Below are 19,542 nucleotides of genomic sequence, written 5' to 3' on the forward strand. Positions count from 1 at the left end.
CGTGAATGTACGGAAATGTCTGTGCATAAATACAATGTGTGATCAGTGCGTCAAGAGCACTCATACAGGCATTATTATAACAGTCTCACGCGTGCTTACTGTACGACTCCTGTACGCCACCGCAATCATCTTTACCTTTACCAAAACTTTACTAGCGAGACTGGTTATCCAGTCGAGAAAATGTAGTTTGCGTCTCATCTGGCCATACAGCGGTGGGATGTGCTGACAACCCGTTCAGTCTGTACTTCACACAGCGTGACGTGTGAGGGCTCGCACTCTTCAGAAACAATCACAGAATATGACAGAACTCGTGTTTTAAAGCGAAACACACTGGAATGAATAATTCACTGAAAACGCAATGCGAGTCTCTGTTCTCTCTGTAATCTCTGATGTAATCAGCCTGGTTTCCTGTATATTAGCACAGTTTTGGACGGATTGTTTTAATGCATTCACTTACTGAATCATTGGACTGAAAACTTTCTCGGAGTTTAGCGGCTTAAAATTATATGATCGCAAGCAGAGAAGCAAAATTGGGTTAAAGGGTTAGAATATAAATTGTGCTTCAGTAATTTTGTGTTAATTGCGTTAAATAATTTAGGATTGTAAAATTAATCGCATGCGTTAATGCGTTAATGATGACAGCCCTAATATACAGTATATACTGTATATATATATATATATATATATATATAAATCTACAATATATATCTACAATATAAATCTATATATATATATAAATAAATCTACAACCTAAATCTAACCGTAAATCCAAACCTTATGTCAACCCTAAACCTAATTATGAATATAATGGGGAAAAAATCATAAGTTTTTCATATGCACTAAATTGTATGATGTATATATGATTGCTGCCATTGCATACTAATTATTGCAAGTTGTCATGGGAGTGTATTGCTTGTACTTCTATCTTTCACAGCCTTGTTTTCGTATGCCGCAAATTAAATATTGCATCTATCCTGACTATGATCCATTGTGCTTATGATGATGAATTTCTTATGGCAGCAGTGAGAATTAGAAAGAGACAAAATATTTGAATCAGAATTAAAAAGCAATTAAAAACTCATGTACGAATAATGAGAACAGTATAGATGTGCTTCCTAATATCCCGCTAACAGCAGAGGAAGGCGTGAAGTGGGATGAGCCTTGTGTTTATCCCTGTCTCAACATCACAAGAGTGAAAATTGGTGTTTAAAATCACGGCGTTGAGCCGCATCTCAATGTTTTTCCCAAATAATTATCATACTTCAGATTGGATGGATCGAACAAACAGTTGTTTTGCAGTGAATTCTTAATGACACTCTTTGATGCAAACAAGAGACCGCCCATTTTAAAATGGATGTTTGCATCTGGGGTAAGAATATTTGACAAAGAAAGTCTGTAATTTTTCAGCATCTTGCTGACTCGTGAATTAATTATGAGCTTGATTGTGTAATCTCAAACAAACACACAGCAGTGAATAGAGCGTATGTGGAGAGATGCAACTGACTTGTTGAATTTGCATCACTAGCATCATTTGACCGGCACTAATGGAAGTTGTTTGAGAGTCTAAATGGCATTTGTTTCTGCTTTGTATACACTTGTCACCACATTTATTTATTTATTGATTGATTGATTGATTTATATTTTTTTAAGTGGAATGTCTAATTAATCAGTCAGATTGTGTAAAATAATTCATCCAGCATCCATCCCAACTTCTATCTATCTATCTATATATCTATCTAGATAGATAGATAGATAGATAGATTTGTATTTAAAAAAATTATAAAATCTATATACAAATTATAATAATTTAACAATATTTTTTAAGATTGCAATTTTATAAATTAATTTCAATAATAATAGTAATTCATATTTATAATATTTATTAACTTTAATGTTTGAAATTAATAATGAATTTAATATTATAAATGATACACTCTAAGAAAAGCCTGTATAGTATGGCCCAATGTACCGTTTTAATATAAAGACCATATCAATATTTCCATATTGATTTTTTTCACAAGTGTTTTACCTGTATTTTGAATTACTGATTACAGTGTATTGTGTTTCAGGGTTTAAATAAATGTCTGTACACTTAACAGAAAATGTAGTGGTCATTTTTCTGCCAGGTCTTTACACGTTTTTCCACAGATTTTTTTTGTTCTTGCAGTGTAATATATCACTGTTAATATATGTACATAACCAGATATCATTTTCTCTAATCAAAGCTTTCTCTCTTTTTTGTAGCTTCTTGTGATCCGTATCCGTCCGTGCTCATGCACATGTTAGAAGAGATAATTCAAACGAATGGGACTCGTCACCCCTGAACCATCTGTCACCATATGGACGTAACTACATATATGTGACACTATATGTAGTGTTATGATTGTCATTTTGCATTATTGACACTATTTTCCTAATTAATGCTGTTCAGTTGCTTTGTCACAATCTGTATTGTTAAAAGCGCTATATAAATAAAGGTGACTTGACTTGACTTGACAAGTATTAGTGACCACACTTCTGTTCTGCACTATAATATCTTAGAAATATGTTTTTTTGACATGCTTGAGCAGCAGATGTGTTATATTCAGCATTTTCTGCTTGCTTATAAATCGGTTTTGAACAACATATTTTTGTAACAGACTCACTCCTACTTGTTTGTGTATATCTGCACTTGTGTGTGGAGGCTGGTCCCTCACCAGTGCTTCTCACTGGTTGCTATGCAGAACATGGGTAGCTGCATGACCCACATTTCAGGAATGCCAAGGTTTGATGCAGATCGTCAATATTAAGAAAACAGGAACCAGCGCACTGAGCATCCTTACAGATAAACAAGAGCTTTGATTTGATCTAGTTTCTGGAGTATCATGCCATCCAACCCTCACTTTGTGCTTCTTTCACTGTAGGCTGTTTAGAGTGTGAAGTGTGTTCTAATCCAATGACTGAGCACATCAATTTCCCCTGTTTCACAGCAAGGAGGAACAACCAGTTTCTATTAACCCTGGCGGTCTCCAGCCAGCTTTCAAAACCCTACTGTTTTCAAAACAGTCCTTAACTTCCTCTTATTGAGACGTAATTCAGTCTCTTAAGCCCAAACCCATAATTCTTGGTGCCTCAAAAAGAGGGGGCTTCTTTTCCAGCGGGTCCAGTGTCTCACCCATATGGTCCAGTCATCATAAATAGGTCAAAACTGTTCAGGTTGAATTTATTGTAGAGTGAAATTGGTTGAAATTGTATTTGCCCCACTCAAGTCACTTTATGTCTGAATTGGGGGCACTTCCACGTGTGGCTTGAGATCACGGCAGGTCTGACACTGATGAGAAATAGCAGAAGTTGTTTCACTATGTTCTTCAACTGAAAGAGTTGGCAGCAAAGCTGGAAAAACATAGTGTTTTGGAAATGCACTGTGGCAGAACTGCTTGACACCGTACTTCATCTAATAGTGTGTTTATTAACATTGACATAGGGGTGGGCAATATGACCAAAATCTTATATCATGATATGAGTAATTTTATTTCATGGTAAAGATATATATCCCAATATAGATATTTTTGCTTTAAAAAAGGTCTTTATGATGAAGTTTTCGTGACCACAGACGACAGTCTAAAATCTCTACTGGTTGACAAATTTCTACCGGTTAATCGTGTCTACCGGTATATCACCCACCCCTACATTAACATATTACACATCCATTTTATGTTTTATACCATGTGGATATATATTCATATGAAATTTGGATTTCTGTCATTCTTAAGCTTTTTTTGGGATGAGGTGGATTTGCATTCTTGGGGAGCTTATAGAGGAATCACCGGTTGACAGTGCAGGGGCGATTTTCAGCTAATCCTGATCCATTTAGATTCAGAGACGTCTCACACTATCAGTAGCATGTGCTCTGTAATAGGAGAAGGCCTGGGGAGTTCTGCTATTGATCACATTTGTCCTTGAGCTCGGACAGTAACTCTCTGTCTGAAAACAATGTTCCAGCCAAGATGAGAATATGAGATCCATATAAATAAAGCGAATCAACTTGGTGCTCTTGTTTTGTGATGATAGCTTTTGCTTTTTGTAGAGATTGAGAAATCGTGCCATGCATGTGGTCCTAGATCTGAGCTCTTCATGCACAGAATATCCATTCAGTTTGGAAAACTTTTAGAAGAAGAGTTAAAAATTATTGTGGATCTATTTTATGGAGTGTTATTGCAATATGCCTCCAAAAACTAAGTGCAAGTTACATACAAAACTATGTACAATACAAAGTAAGAATACTTCCATAGACTGTATCTACATAGCCGCCCCCCACATAGCTAGAAGCTGTTTTTAATGTGCGCGTGTCAGGGTGTAATCTCCATTGTCTTAGAGTATGCATGCCGTCACATGGCACCCCTCATGCCTGGAGGATAGCAAGCCTGAAAAACCCCATATTGTGCTTTGCCGAACAGGAAAGGCTGCGATGCGGAATTATTGCGGCCTGCCATTTGATTGGTGTTGAACTCCGCAACTGAGCAGAGGAGGGGAACCACCCCAGACATGGAGCGCACTGTCTCTAGGAAAAAATGCTCCCAATGCGCTCTCATTGGCAGACTTGAGGAAGATTCTGGGGGGTAGTGGGGTGGGGGGGTGCAAAAATGGGGGAAGGGAAGGCAGGGTGTTTTCAGAGTGAAGAAGATGAAAACTAGTGCACCAAATGCTCCGGTTTACAGCTAATATTTGTCTTACAAGGGGTAATATAGAAATTACATGGGAGAAATTAAAGAAAAGGGAGCTTTTGTTAAGTAACAACAACTGTTTTATTATTTATTTATTTTTATTAATATTCTCCACCTTCCAGTATTTCTATTTATTTGATTATCCTTTGGAAAATGGCTAACTTGTGTTCTTTAACTTTTCAAAAACACTCCTCTAAGCACACCGTGAACCCTAAAAAACTGAGTTTATTGGTCAAGTCACGTCTCTAACTATGTTGGACATAAATCTTTATTTTGTTTTCATATTCTTCATGTTTTCCTACATCAAGTATTATATGAACATTCAAATCGTGAAATAATAACTAAACTAGTTGAAAACAGTTGAAGGCTATTTATTTGTGTCGTTACTTGACTAAATGAGCAAAAACACTGACTTCACCAAAAGGAACAGGGTTGTACCGTGTCAACTAAACCAGTGGTCTCCATCTCAAATTTTAGATTTTGTCAAAAAAAAGATTCTGAAGAAAGATTAACATGTATAGTGTTGAAAGCCAAAATTCAGAGATTGGGAGCCAGATTACAGGGGGGTATTGTTAAGTAACAACAACTGTTTTATTATTTATTTATTTTTATTAATATTCTCCACCTTCCAGTATTTCTATTTATTTGATTATCCTTTGGAAAATGGCTAACTTGTGTTCTTTAACTTTTCAAAAACACTCCTCTAAGCACACCGTGAACCCTAAAAAACTGAGTTTATTGGTCAAGTCACGTCTCTAACTATGTTGGACATAAATCTTTATTTTGTTTTCATATTCTTCATGTTTTCCTACATCAAGTATTATATGAACATTCAAATCGTGAAATAATAACTAAACTAGTTGAAAACAGTTGAAGGCTATTTATTTGTGTCGTTACTTGACTAAATGAGCAAAAACACTGACTTCACCAAAAGGAACAGGGTTGTACCGTGTAAACTTAACCAGTGGTCTCCATCTCAAATTTTAGATTTTGTCAAAAAAAAGATTCTGAAGAAAGATTAACATGTATAGTGTTGAAAGCCAAAATTCAGAGATTGGGAGCCAGATTACAGGGGGGTAAAATGACTTTAGAAAAATTGCAGCATCATTTCACAGAGATTGGTAGGTCTATTAGTAAAATCTGTTGACTTTAGCAATCTTTGTTGCATCAAACGCCAGTGGTGACCATTCAAAAATGGGAAAAAACACTTTAAGTTTTTTCTGCAAAGTTTGCATGCCTGTAACTCAAGAAGTTTTAACGATATCTTAATGCCCTTATAGATTTTGGGTCTTAACAACCTTTCCTTTTGTCATCTTAATTTTTAAGGCTCTATATGGTTCCATTCCAGCTATATTGGAATCTCAATATGGCTCCAGGAGTAAATTGTGGAATTGTACACATTCAGTAGACAAAAAACAAATGTGGGTCTCTTTGCATTCAGCTGATTCTTTTTTTTCTTTTTTTTTAAAGAGGAAGGGGGTTTTCACCACTGGTGTTTAATGCAACAAAGATGGCTAAAGTCAACAGATTTTACTAATAGACCTACCAATATCTGTGTAAAAAATATATATTGATGCTGCCATCTTTCTAAAGTCATTTTTACCCCCCTGTTCTAGAGTTAATACTTGTAGTGATTCTAACTTACAACTATTTACACATCCCCATTAGTCTTAATGCATTAGTACATTTTACTATCATAGAACAGGTCAGTCAAAATATGTGGGAATCAATAATAAAAGTTTAACTTGCTGTTTGACTCATGTACATTTGCATTTTCAAACCAGATATCATACACCAGTGGCTTTCAACTGGTATGTCGCAGGTCTGCTCTGTTAGCATCATAGTGCCACATAATTGTTTATATTTGAATGGCAAAATATTAGTCTTTTATCAAGGAAGAAATATTTTATTTTATTGTCGTCAAAGGCAGACCGTTCATCAAACTCTGTAGCTTCTTACAAATTCATCTGCTAATGCTAATGCAATATTTGCCTCAGTGTTTGTTTGTTATGTTAAAGGGGTCATATGATGTTGCTAAAAAGAACATTATTTCGTGTATTTGGTGTAATGAAATGTGTTTAATGCGGTTTAAGGTTCAAAAAACACATTATTTTCCACATACTGTACATTATTGTTTCTCCTCTATGCCCCGCCTTTCTGAAACGCGTCGATTTTTACAAAGCTCATCGGTCTGAAAAGCGAGGTGTGCTCTGATTGGCCAGCTATCCAGTGCGTTGTGATTTGCCGAATACCTCAAGCGTGTGACGGAAATGTTACGCCCCTACCATACTGTGATGCCCTGTCCGGCCAGAGCAATGAGACAAAAACATTAAAACCCATTATAAACGAGGCATTTGTTGCATCCAGTGGGGACATAATTACGGATTATAATGACTTATGCTGTCTTTTTACGCGTTCCATTGCATCGCGCCACGTAAACATAAAACCATGTCTACATTTGTGATAGGATTTGAGACTTTAGTCTTTGCAACTTTACAGATCATCTTTATGCACCAAGAGCTTGTAACACTTCAAAGAGAAAGAAAATCCAATAATTTTAAATGGAATCTGTGAAATCTGAAATTTTGTACAAGTGTGAAACATTTCACCAATATTGTGCAAAAATGTTTTTGTTAAAAAAAAAATTTTGTTGTTGTTTTTTTCATGCAAATTCGCTGCGTTGACCAATAGAATGCTGCTTGGTTTAAAATTGACTTCTGTGTGAGCGGTACTTTAGGCTTCACTACACTATTGCAAGTGGACATTTTTGCCTGCAAAATGTTGCTGAAATTTCCCTAATGTAATCACACCTTTAGGCTAGTGAATCACTCTTCTGCTGAAGCTTATGGATTTATAAAATTGACAGTTCCAATTAAATCTGTCATGTCAATCATTTTGCATTTTGTTGGGCCTACACTATGCAAAGGCCTTAGTTCTGTCATCTTCTCTCAGAGAGTTTAGCATGGTAATATCCATGGCAATGTTAATGTGTTTTGTCTTGGCAGAATAAATCTGCTACGCTGCTGTTGCTGTGGCAGAGCAGGTAGAGACTTGCTACTGCCAGTACATCCACAGACATGCTGCTGTGAGCATGTAAGAAATATTGCTGCTGCACATATTGTCACGGTTTCTGTTAGTTTGGACTTTGTTTACCAGTCTATTTTGGTTCTTTGACCTAGTTTATGTCTCCCCTTTGATTACGTTAGTTAGTTCACCTGTGTCTTGTTAATTATCCTCGTTTGGTCTGTGTATTTAAGCTCATGTCCGTTCAGTTTGAGTTTGTCGGTTGTTATTGTTTGTACCACATGTTCTGCTGTTTGTGGATTACCTGTTATTTAGTGTTTGTGGAATAAATATCCTATTTAGATTTGCCTTCTTCGTGCCCATTTACTACTATCTCACAGCACCGTGACACATATAACATACATGAAATTACCCCCATATATAACATAGATAAAGTTACCCCGTAGCAGATTTATACAGGTGGAGCTGGGGAAGGTGGAGTGTTTCTGAAGCATGCTACAACTGCTACAGCAAGCACTATCCTGTTATTTGAATGTTGAGCAGCAACCTCATTGGCTGCTGATGCAAAAGAAACCAATCAGCTTCACCATGTGAATAATGGTATGATTATAGAATCAGAATCAGAATGAGCTTTAATGTTAGACCAGTTTAAGTGTGTATGTGTATGTTAGACCAGTTTAAGTGTTTATGTAGTATGTTAGACTAGTTTAAGTGTTTATGTAGTTAATAAAACCTTGCTTGTATCACACTTGACGTTGTTCATTGTTTGCTCATAACTGGAGTCACTTAATCATGCAGATTTATGCTACAAGCTTTTGTAGAATTGTACAGTAAGAAAGTTATTTCACTTAACCAGGAAATTAACGTTCTTAGAATTGACAAGACAGTTGACCCTGAGAGGTCAGCTAAATATCTACAGTGGATCGAAATATTCATAATTAATTATAACTAGTTATGATTAATTATTCATATTTCCTCATGAGCTGATTCGTTACAATTGCCAGGTATTTTTACACATACGAAGAATTTGTTTTCGTGACAGAAGCTTCCACAGTGCAACAGAATGACAGTGACAGGACAAAAACACAGATAATAATTTAAAAAAAATAGAACAAGTGAATAGGGAATAACAATATACAAATTGACAATTGTATGTACAGGTATATTACAACATTATATCAGATTGAGTTAGAACGTATCGGCCTGTGCCATCTAGCGTTTCATGACAGAACTTTGTAGTAATATTAATACATTTTAATGGTTTATTTTAGAGACATTTATGTATATTTTTGTGCAGACTATTTTTTTACAGTGTTCGGTCGCCATTTGACGTTAAAGGTAACAATCTGGGTTGTGAAGCAAAACTGGTTCAGAACCACTGCTACTGAATATTGAAAATGTAAGTAAACGTAACTTCAGGCATTTATCATGGTACATTCATATAGCTACATTTGATCTCTCAATTACAAACAAAATTCTTAATGAGAATTAAATTTTTCAACTGGCTTCCTGCCTCCATATCAATTCACTAGCATGCTGTGCAGTGATCTATTTAGCCGTGCTCCTCATATATATTCTCACATATCAGGGCTACATTAATCACACATGAGGTTTCACTCATGGCCCAAGTTTTTTGATGTGGAATAAATATATGTTTTATATAAAAATAACAGGATATTAAAAGAAGGAGAAAAAAAAAACTTGGAAAACATTCAGCAAACAGAGTTTTGTGTTGTGAAGTCAGGTCATCTGTCAGAGGCCGAGTAGTCTTGCAGTTGACAGCGAGTCGGGTGAGCCAGGAATCTGTTGCTAGGAAACGCAGCACTTCAAGAGTTGGAACCCTCACATACTAATAAGCAAAAGTTGTGAACTTGAAATGCAAACAGTGCATAATATATAGTGAAGAAACACTCAAGCATAGCCAAGACCTTAAATAACACAACATTATAGGTTTGTTCTATTTTTTTGAGCTGCTATCTACATCCATGCACACCTCACAGGCATTTTTTCCTGAAGCAGTTTGTCAGTTCATTTGTTTACCTCGGCTCTGTCTCAGATATCATAAAGCAGAGGCAGAGCTAACAATCTTTAGACCAGTCTGTAAAAAGCCATTTCTCACTAGCAGCTCTTCTGCTGTCATCCCATTGATCTGTATCAGTAGTCAATGAGCATTCTGTGATTGCAGTTGAAACGGGATATTTCACAGCTGTTGATCTGTGCCCCTGATGACGAGCGGTCGGTGTAAATCAACGTCAACTGAATCCCATAGGGCTTGACTGACCGGATACTGGCCATTGTGTTTAGTTGCGAAACCGTCCGTTAATAATATTAATTTGATGGGAGGGAATTGAATTAGCAGGAAGTGGTCTGTCCATGCTGGAGCGCTGAGACGTGCCGAGTGTAATTTTTCCAAGGCAGAGGGTTCGCTGCTTATTAAATAAAAAATTAATCAATCAGTGTGGAATGAGATAAGAAAGCAATTGAAGACATCCAAGCAGACATGTTTTAACATAGATAGAGCTGAAATAATTGGGACTGGTAATGATATATATAACCAGTATACATTTATTCAGGGACAGTTCACCCGAAAATAAATATTTAGTTTTTTACTCTGTATGTTGTGTGTTTTTTTTCTTCTATTTCAAATAAAATAAAAATATATAATAATAATAAAGCTTTTTTTGGCAGAAAATTCCCTGCAAAGGCAAAGATTAGCATTTACTGTGAACTGAGCCACTCTAAGATGCTGAAACACTGTATCTTGAACTGCACACGTATAAATTAACACAGTGCTGCGCTTCACTCTGAAATATGCAGTCTGCATATTTATTGAATTAAATCACAGCCTTCATAATTTGATAATCACCATAATCACACTAAGCTGTATCGTTATTTTGGTTTTAATGCGATTTAAGTCAATTATGATGTAGATGGACATGGAGAAGGTATGAAAGACTATCTTCAGTCATGTTCTTGAAGTCTTACAAGTCCTTGTGAGTGTGTTTGTGTATTTGTGTGCAGGTGTGTGAGCTTTATTACTTTAGCTGTGTGTCACTAAAAGTAGGATCATGTCCTGTTTTGCATCAAGCGCACTTTCTCCAGCTGTTATTGCAGGGTTATCCCATCTCCATTGCCTGGAACTCTGCTGTTTTTTTTATGGGCGGCAGTCAGGCCACATGTGCCTGTCAGAGATGACAGAGATGAATATGCGACTCTACCTGAATAGCTCACCTCATTCAATGAACACATACTGCATTATTAAACCACTTCTTCATAACCAGTAAAATGGCCATTGTCACTGATGTCTTTACCTCTGTACGGAACATTTACTCTGGGTCTGAATCACTGACCTTCCCAATCAGATGTGCAATTAATCACAAAGACACATTAAAACACAGAAGCCATTTTTTTCCATTTTATTCAAGCGGGTTTCTATCAAAGCTTAGCAGCCAGCATTGTGTGCTGGTTTTAGCTGGACTATCACAATCCTTACATGCATTTGAGATTGTTTCTCACATTTGAACCTTGCAGTATTATTTGCTGTTATATAGGGGAGGCTAGGGTTAGTTGTCATATGAGTGTTCAAAGTATTTTATGCTAACTAAGGCTGCATTTCTGTGATCAAAAATACAGTAAAAAACAGTAATATTGTGAAATATTATTATAATTTATTCATGTGATGGCAAAACTGAATTTTCAGCATCCTTATCCCAGTCTTCAGTGTCACATGATCCTTCAGAAATCATTCTAATATGCTATCAATGTATACAATGGATGTACTGCTTAATATTTTTGTGGAAACCACAATGCATTTTTCTAGATTCTTTGATTAATAGAAAGTTAAAACAGTATGTAAAAAAAAATGTTTTACAGAGTAAATGTCACTGTTGAACAATTTAATCAATCCTTGCTGAATATGTATGCATAATAAATAAATAAATAAATAAATAATCATACTGACCCCAAACCTTTTTTTTAAATTTTGAAAATATTTATTCATTTTTGTTAATTTACTGTTTTGTTTTGTTTTTCATAATTACTTAATGGAATATTTAACCGCAGGTTATGTTGTGACAAAAACCCCACTATGTGTTCAGTGAATTGTATCTTTGTTTCGACTTTCACAAATAAATCTACCCTGAGAAATATTCAGTGGTGCAAAAGTGCAACATCCATCCCCAGCCTCCCCTATATGTCATTATGATGCATTATTCATTGGTGAAGTTACAATTCTAGAACATATTGTATTGATTACACCGCTGTAATTGGTCATGGATATCCATGGCCTCAGTCTGTCTGTCATTAGAGTCCTACGTCGGTGACAATATGTGCAGCAGCAATATTTCTTACATGCTCACAGCAGCATGTCTGTGGATGTACTGGCAGTAGCAAGTCTCTACCTGCTCTGCCACAGCAACAGCAGCGTAGCAGATTTATTCTGCCAAGACAAAACACATTAACATTGCCATGGATATTACCATGCTAAACTCTCTGAGAGAAGATGACAGAACTAAGGCCTTTGCATAGTGTAGGCCCAACAAAATGCAAAATGATTGACATGACAGATTTAATTGGAACTGTCAATTTTATAAATCCATAAGCTTCAGCAGAAGAGTGATTCACTAGCCTAAAGGTGTGATTACATTAGGGAAATTTCAGCAACATTTTGCAGGCAAAAATGTCCACTTGCAATAGTAAGTCACCATCACATGGAATTCTCAACATGTCAGTGGCAGGTTATTGACGGAAAACCGCACCAGATGCTCCATCTCTTCTTCTCCTGTGACGTGTGGCACACTTGTCCCATTCTGGCAGTCCAAACCCTGTACCTCTACCATGGGATGGTACCTCTGACCCTCCCCATCCCATATCAGAGCCCCTCAATCCCAGCCGTCAGTTCAGACACCTGTCCCCCCTCTCCAGTGGATCCAGACAGATAGTCACTCCACTGCACTACATCATGTAGACAAGGTCATTAAAGAACAAATCAATTGAACACATGCAGACCGATGCGCACACACATAAATGAAGGGTTCAGCCTGACTTGTTAAATTAATGAGTTACATAACATCAGAAGTCACATTCTCTCGTGTCCCAAGCTTGTCAATATCTGACTTTGGTCATTTACATTTACATCCAATTTGAGCCGAAAACTCGAACGGTTCTTGCAGGGGTGAGCGGTTTAAAGCAGTCACCCCTTTATTTGTTTAGTTTCACCTCCCTGAGGACCAGCCTTATGCTCTCAAAAGATGAATGGGTGGAAAACCAGTTTGATGGCTGTGCTCCTCCCCCCCCCCACCCGCCCTCACCATTTCTATTCTGAGCAAAGTGGGGGTTTGGGGGAACTCCCCCTTGATGCCTTTGTTTCCAGCCTGGTTATATGCATGGACTCAGTGAGGCGGAAGACAATGGGAGCGTGGTGGGTTCAGCTCGAAACCAGGGGTGCGGCTGACTGAACTCATTTCAGGCTTGATTTGCCCTGACAGATATGAGCTGCTTGGATTAGCATTTATAGAAGATTTTAGGTCTATTATCAAGGAAGTGCTCAGAACAATCTGTTTAAAGCTTATGGATTGGGACGTATTACTTGTGACCTGACAGGTCTTGGCGTAAAAAAAGGATGGCGTGCTTGCAGTTGGATTTATGGAGCTCTGCAGGTTTAATATAGCAGCTCACTTTTAATGTTTTAATGTCTACGAGAAATGCTAGTTGCAACACAGTTGTTTTGTTTCAAACCTGTATGACTTTCTTTCTTTGTCCATACAGTACAATGAAAGTTGTTGTCAGCGGAGTTCAGTGTTGTTTAGGACCCATTGACTTTCAATATAAAGACAAACAGAATCTTCAAAATATCACTGTTTATGTTCTGCAGAAGAAAGTAAGTCATTAGGAATAACATGAGGATGAGGAAACAATGGCAAAATAACATATAACAAAATCATTCTCAGACAACCATTGCGATTTGCACAGTGTTTTGTGGGTGAAAATCCCCCCAGGTACCTTTTTTAATGGAGACGGATGATTTGAAGAGTGAATCAACAGACTCCTCTTATGTGTTTTGCAGCTTGGCCAAAGTGTAGAGGCATATAATTATCTCCTTAATTGAAGGCTAAACAATGCTACACGTTTAATTGCATTAGATATTGTTCTTTTTGGTCTTGCTTTTTTGTTCTCCACTTGTCTTCCCATTTCCTTTTCCAACTCTGATAACATTTGCATATTTAAATTGGATCAGCTTGGCTTGGCAATGCCCCTCCCACTTCACTGGTTTTGTCCCCCACCCCTCTGCCCCCCTCCAGCTGTTCTGGAAGGTTTGAAAAATGAGTCCGACACTGAGCTCTTTCTCCAAAACAAAACCACTGGATAGGGTCTATAGTGTACTGTGCCAAACCTGTCTGCTTCACTTAGATTTGGATGCTGCAGACTTCAAGCCAAATTACATTAGGGATTCACTGATATTTAAATTAAATTCTAGCCGATACAATAAACTGATAATTATTTGTGTTTTGGACAATATTTAAAAATAAATAAATAAATAAAATAAAAAAATCTGATATCCGATACATTGTGCATCCCTAATAGTTGTACTGTGTTGATCATTATGCTCACAATAGGTCTCCACAACAATGTGAAGATCTCTTTAGGTAATGGTCCAGATGGCTGTTTTCTTTATCTGCCTTGCTTAATGTTGCTTATAGCCTTTCTGTTAACCTATACACTGCTCAGTACACTGGCTCTTATCTTGTGATCATTGAAATAACTGTAATAACCATCAGTAGCAAATGTGTCCATTAAAGGGATAGTTCACCTTTAGTTGCTTGTACCCATTGACTTCTATAGTATGGAAAAAATGCAAGTCAATGGGGACCAGCAACTGACGGTTAACTATCTCTTTAAGAATGTGCAGTCTGCGAATTATAACACTGGTGTTTATTGCTGCAACCCTTCTCCAAACCAGGCATTTCTCTCTAAATGAGGAATATTGGCTTTGTCAAGCCCATTTACTTGCACGGTTTTCTATACCAGTGTTTCCCAACCGGGGTGCCGTCTGTCGAGAGCAGGGGTGCCGTGTAAAAAAAATCTTTTTTTTATATTTTTAAATTGGTAAAAAAAAGCAATTTCAAAAAAGCATCTATTATATAATATCCATTTCTGATGTCGCCAATAATTTGAGATGCACCGAAATTTCGGCTGCCGAAAAGTAGTTCACCGCTCAGGTTTCACTTTCACGTGGTGTGACGCTCTGCGTATTATCCCGCTCTATGCGTGTGTGTGCGCTCCGCTCAGTCGCTCCACTCATATACCGTTCATGGAACAGCAAAGTCCACTCAAAAATTGAGCCGACAGGAAACATCGATGTAGTACAGTATTGTTTCTGTTTGCAATAGCCCTACTGTGTTGTAACATGGTGTGGTATATGGGCAACTCTGGTAACGCTGCCCTCTCATTCATTGATCTGCTAACCGCTATGTTATGCTCACGTGTTCTGATAATAATAGCTTTCTAGGATTTGGTAAAACAAACAAAAAAAAAAAGTTAAATATCTTAACCCTACTGTTAGACCTACCTGAAAAACTAAAAAGCTATTTATTTAATTTGAAGGCCTGTCGTTATTTTTTATTTGTGCTATCATTATTCATTTCTTAATTAAATTAAATTAAATAAAAAAAAATTATAAAAATATCTGTATGACATTATATTCTGCAGTTCTTCCCTGTTGTACCGAATATCTATACTTTTCAAATTATCATATCGGAGTTAGAAATTCAAATATTGTGACAAAATTAATTTTGTACTGTGCCACAAGTTTGTTAAAATTTCCAAAGGGTGCCGTGACTAAAAACAGGTTGGGAAACACTGTTCTATACAACTCATTCGTGTAGCCTCGTGACAACATCTGAGGTGTCATATGTTTGATGGCCAGCCTCGGCTGGAGCTCTGTGGCCAAAAGAATAGAGATGACCAAGGAAGGCCATTTATTCATTCTGTACAATCAGTATACATTAAATGAAGTTGTGAAGAAAATGGGGTTGGTGGGTAATGTGTTTATCAAATGCAGATGTTTGGTGTCAGTGCGGGTATGTGGTGCCGGTAAAGCTGCAGTAACAGAGCACCTATCTGTTCACTCTTGAAGAAAAGACACGGCCATTAGAGTCCTGTGGGAAACACTTCACACCTGACTAGTACGCCGTCACTTCTTTTGTCCTCTCTCTTAATGAGGCTTCACTGCAGACGGTTGTCGATTATTACGCTCGCTCATCCACGTGACCGCGCACTGACAATGCAATGCTGGCAATGCTGGCAGGTGCACAGAGAGCTATCACTCCATTGCTTCAGGGAACTTACTAGCTACAAATTGCTGTGTATTTAATGGTTTGAGTAGATTTTCAACAAAGATGTGTACACTCAGGAGCTTTGAGCTTTGATACGCGTTTTTTTGTTTGTTTAGTTTTGAGTCGTTACTACATGAAGTCATACAGAACAAAGTGCCATTTTTTCATGCTGAAATAACATGCTTTTAGAAAATTCTAGCAACAGCAATAGTCACTAATGTTTCAATAAATCGTTGTTTATTAATATTGATTGGAATATGTTTATTAATATTAATTGGAATAAACAAATTCTTCAGCCAAGTATATGGTTCATGTGCTTAACTGTAGCAACTTGACACATTAATAAAGACGCTGGCGTACAGGACCCCTCCACAGCCCCCATAGAGCAAGGGGGGGCCCTAACCCAATTATATTATGAGCCAGCTATGTTATGGTTAAATCTGAGTTCACTTTCTAAATGATAGAAATCTACAAATGTTATCAGTACCGTATTTCACCCAAGAAAAGCACAAATTAAAAAGTATGTAAGTGAGGCTAAGTTGCAAAGATATAAACTGTCTGCATGCTGTCACCACCTCTGGGCGGGGTCTCAAGATTTATGAATACGTTGCATTTATCTGCAGTTTGCAAATGAGTTGGAACTAGAAATAAATTATACTTTATTGGAACATACTGGTATTACTGCTGTTATAAAGTACTTTTCAGTGTTACCGATCAGTGACCGGCGATTTCGATGAAGGAGCGTCCGGAAGGACATGTGACGACTCCGGGCTGGACGCCGCTTCGTCCACGGTGAAAGCCAATCCTGCGATCGACAGCGCAAAGTTTTAGTATTTCCTCAGCAACCAGCACGGATCAGCTCCAGACATGAGAATAAAAGTTACGCCTTCTTTGCGTGAACATTTGGGCGGCATTATGCAAATCTTCCCACATAGCGATGTAGATATGTGGGGGCGTGTTAGAACGAGCCGTTTTATATATCTTTGGATTTGAGACTTTAGTCTTTGCAACTTTACAGATTTTGTAACACTCCAAAGAGAAAGGAAAAATTGAAATCGCATCATATGACCCCTTTAAGTAAAAAAAAAGCCAATATATTTAGGCTGATACATTATAGACAAATTTATAATATGACCCCATATTAGTTCTAGTTAGCCTAAAAAAAGTAAATAAATAAATCTTTTAAAATGAAAATAAAGCAAAATTAAAAAATATATATATACAGTATATATTGTGGATTTTTTAATGAAAAATTCCAGTGTGATCTGAGCTTTTGAAAAACAATAAGTGAATGAATGACTAAATAAATAAGTGGAGAGATCTAAAAATTTCAGTCAGTCAAAATGTAGATTAATATCTAATATATGTCAGCAGTGTTGGGGAAAACGCATTACAAGTAACGCGAGTTACGTAATCAGATTACTTTTTTCAAGTAACTAGTAAAGTAATGCATTACTTTTTAATTTACAAGAGAATATCTGAGTTACTTTTTTCAAATAAGTAACGCAAGTTTCTTTTTTTTCCCAATTTACTGATTGACAGCTCTCCTGTTCCCATGTTGAGAGAAATCAGAAGATGTTACTGTAGTTCTAAAATCAATAAGAATATGCATGAATTCATCTCACTCACAAAAAAAAACACAGATTCAGTATTCCTCAAAATGAATAAAAATAATGCAACTCAGAATATGACACAAACCTACAATAATTAAATGTTAAACAACACAAATATGCATTATGTATTTAATCCCATTCTATTAACCAATGTCTTTGCTTCTGTCCTTCGATGATCCAGTTCAACCGTACTAATAAGCAAAAATTACTCTAGACAAACATTTGTGTGTCTTTTTTTTATTACTGAAGTGTGTTGAAATTTCTTCTTCTGCATTCTACTGTACGGATGTAAATTTACTTTTCCTTCAGCCTGAGGCTTATTCATTTCAATTTTTGTGTGAAAAGGTTTTTATATGTGCCAAAAATATAACTTTTTTATTTTAAAAACAAGCAAGCAAGCCCTGTCCAGATTTAAAACGTAACGCAAAAGTAACGTAACGCATTACTTTCCATAAAAAGTAACTACGTAATGTAATTAGTTACTTTTTTATGGAGTACTGCAATATTGTAATGCATTACTTTTAAAAGTAACTTTCCCCAACACTGTATGTCAGTATATTGGTTATTGGCTCGAGAATATAAGTGTTATTGTCTTTGTCTGTGCAAATCTCCATATCAGTGCATCCCTAGTCAGCATCATCCATTTTATGTTGTAATTCTCTGTTAATCATTCCATGTTCAGTGTTTCCACGTAGAGTGCAATTTTCCTGAAGTAGACTAATTGTAGCATGCATTTCTCACACATTGTTCACGCCGTAAGCATGTTCTGCATAAGCACCTGTTTCATGATAACGTGTTTTGTTTTTGTTTGCTTAATTGTGCAGGCCTGCTGGTGTTGAATTATCTTCTACAGGGCTCTCACTCGAACGTGTTCCTACACACACAATAATCAGGTACGATCAGAGGGAAGTGCTGTGGCAGACCGTATGCCTGTACAGACATTCATCACACCCCACACAACGCTCACATCTCTCCTCATTATGAAGCTCCTTCTCTACAAAAGCAAAGAAAAAACAGGCTTTCCTACACACTTTTTCATTCTCAATTTCCCTCTGTTTTTTTTCCCACTGCCCATCTGTCTCGTTCCCTGGTCTGTTTCTTTTCTATCCCTGTTTCTGCTATACTCTTTTGCCCTCAAAAGCTTTGCTTTGTTCCTCTCAATCTGTTTCTCCCCACCCCCGTTTACCCCCCTCCTCTTCTCTGTAGCTGAGCTCTAGTATTAAGGTACAGCAGCAGTGGATATCGGTGTCTCCCATGCTGTGCTTTAGACGTGTGTGTGTGGCATGTTTGCATGTGTGTTTGTGACCATGGTTGAGACAGCATGGCTTTATCACTGAGTTAAGTGCTGTCTGTTTTGACTCTTTAAGGAGGCCAGCTGTATCTGTAATCCCACCCAGCTGATTGTCACTGATCAGAGTTGTCTTTCTCTCTTGGCTTCTTCAATGTATCTCACATAAACTGAGGAAGAAGATGGATAGGATCATTAACTTTACTTGAAGATAGCGCTAGCCTTGTGGCCTACAACACTGTAAGGTTACTAAAAGCATTGTATTATTTATTGCCATTGTGCACTTAACCATGGCATTCAACCCTGTTGTAAAATGCTTTGAATGAAATAGGCCTGCTAAATGACAAATCCCCCACAGTGGTGGCATGTTGTCCCTACAAATTAACTGAGTATTTACAGTCTCTGGATCAGGTCCAGATACATCAACCCTGGCTTCTGGCCACCTTAAGCTTAGCCACCAGCCCCTGCAGCCCACCTGACCCTCAGAACCTAGCTTTGTCATTTTTTCCCAAGATTTGTATGTTGAGTAGTAGGGTTTTCATTTAGGATCAGTGCATATACGGCACAGTGTGATCCAGAGA

This window comes from Sinocyclocheilus grahami, unplaced genomic scaffold (assembly GCF_001515645.1).
Source record: "Sinocyclocheilus grahami isolate Dianchi unplaced genomic scaffold, SAMN03320097.WGS_v1.1 scaffold550.1, whole genome shotgun sequence".
In the NCBI taxonomy this organism is placed as follows: domain Eukaryota; kingdom Metazoa; phylum Chordata; class Actinopteri; order Cypriniformes; family Cyprinidae; genus Sinocyclocheilus; species Sinocyclocheilus grahami.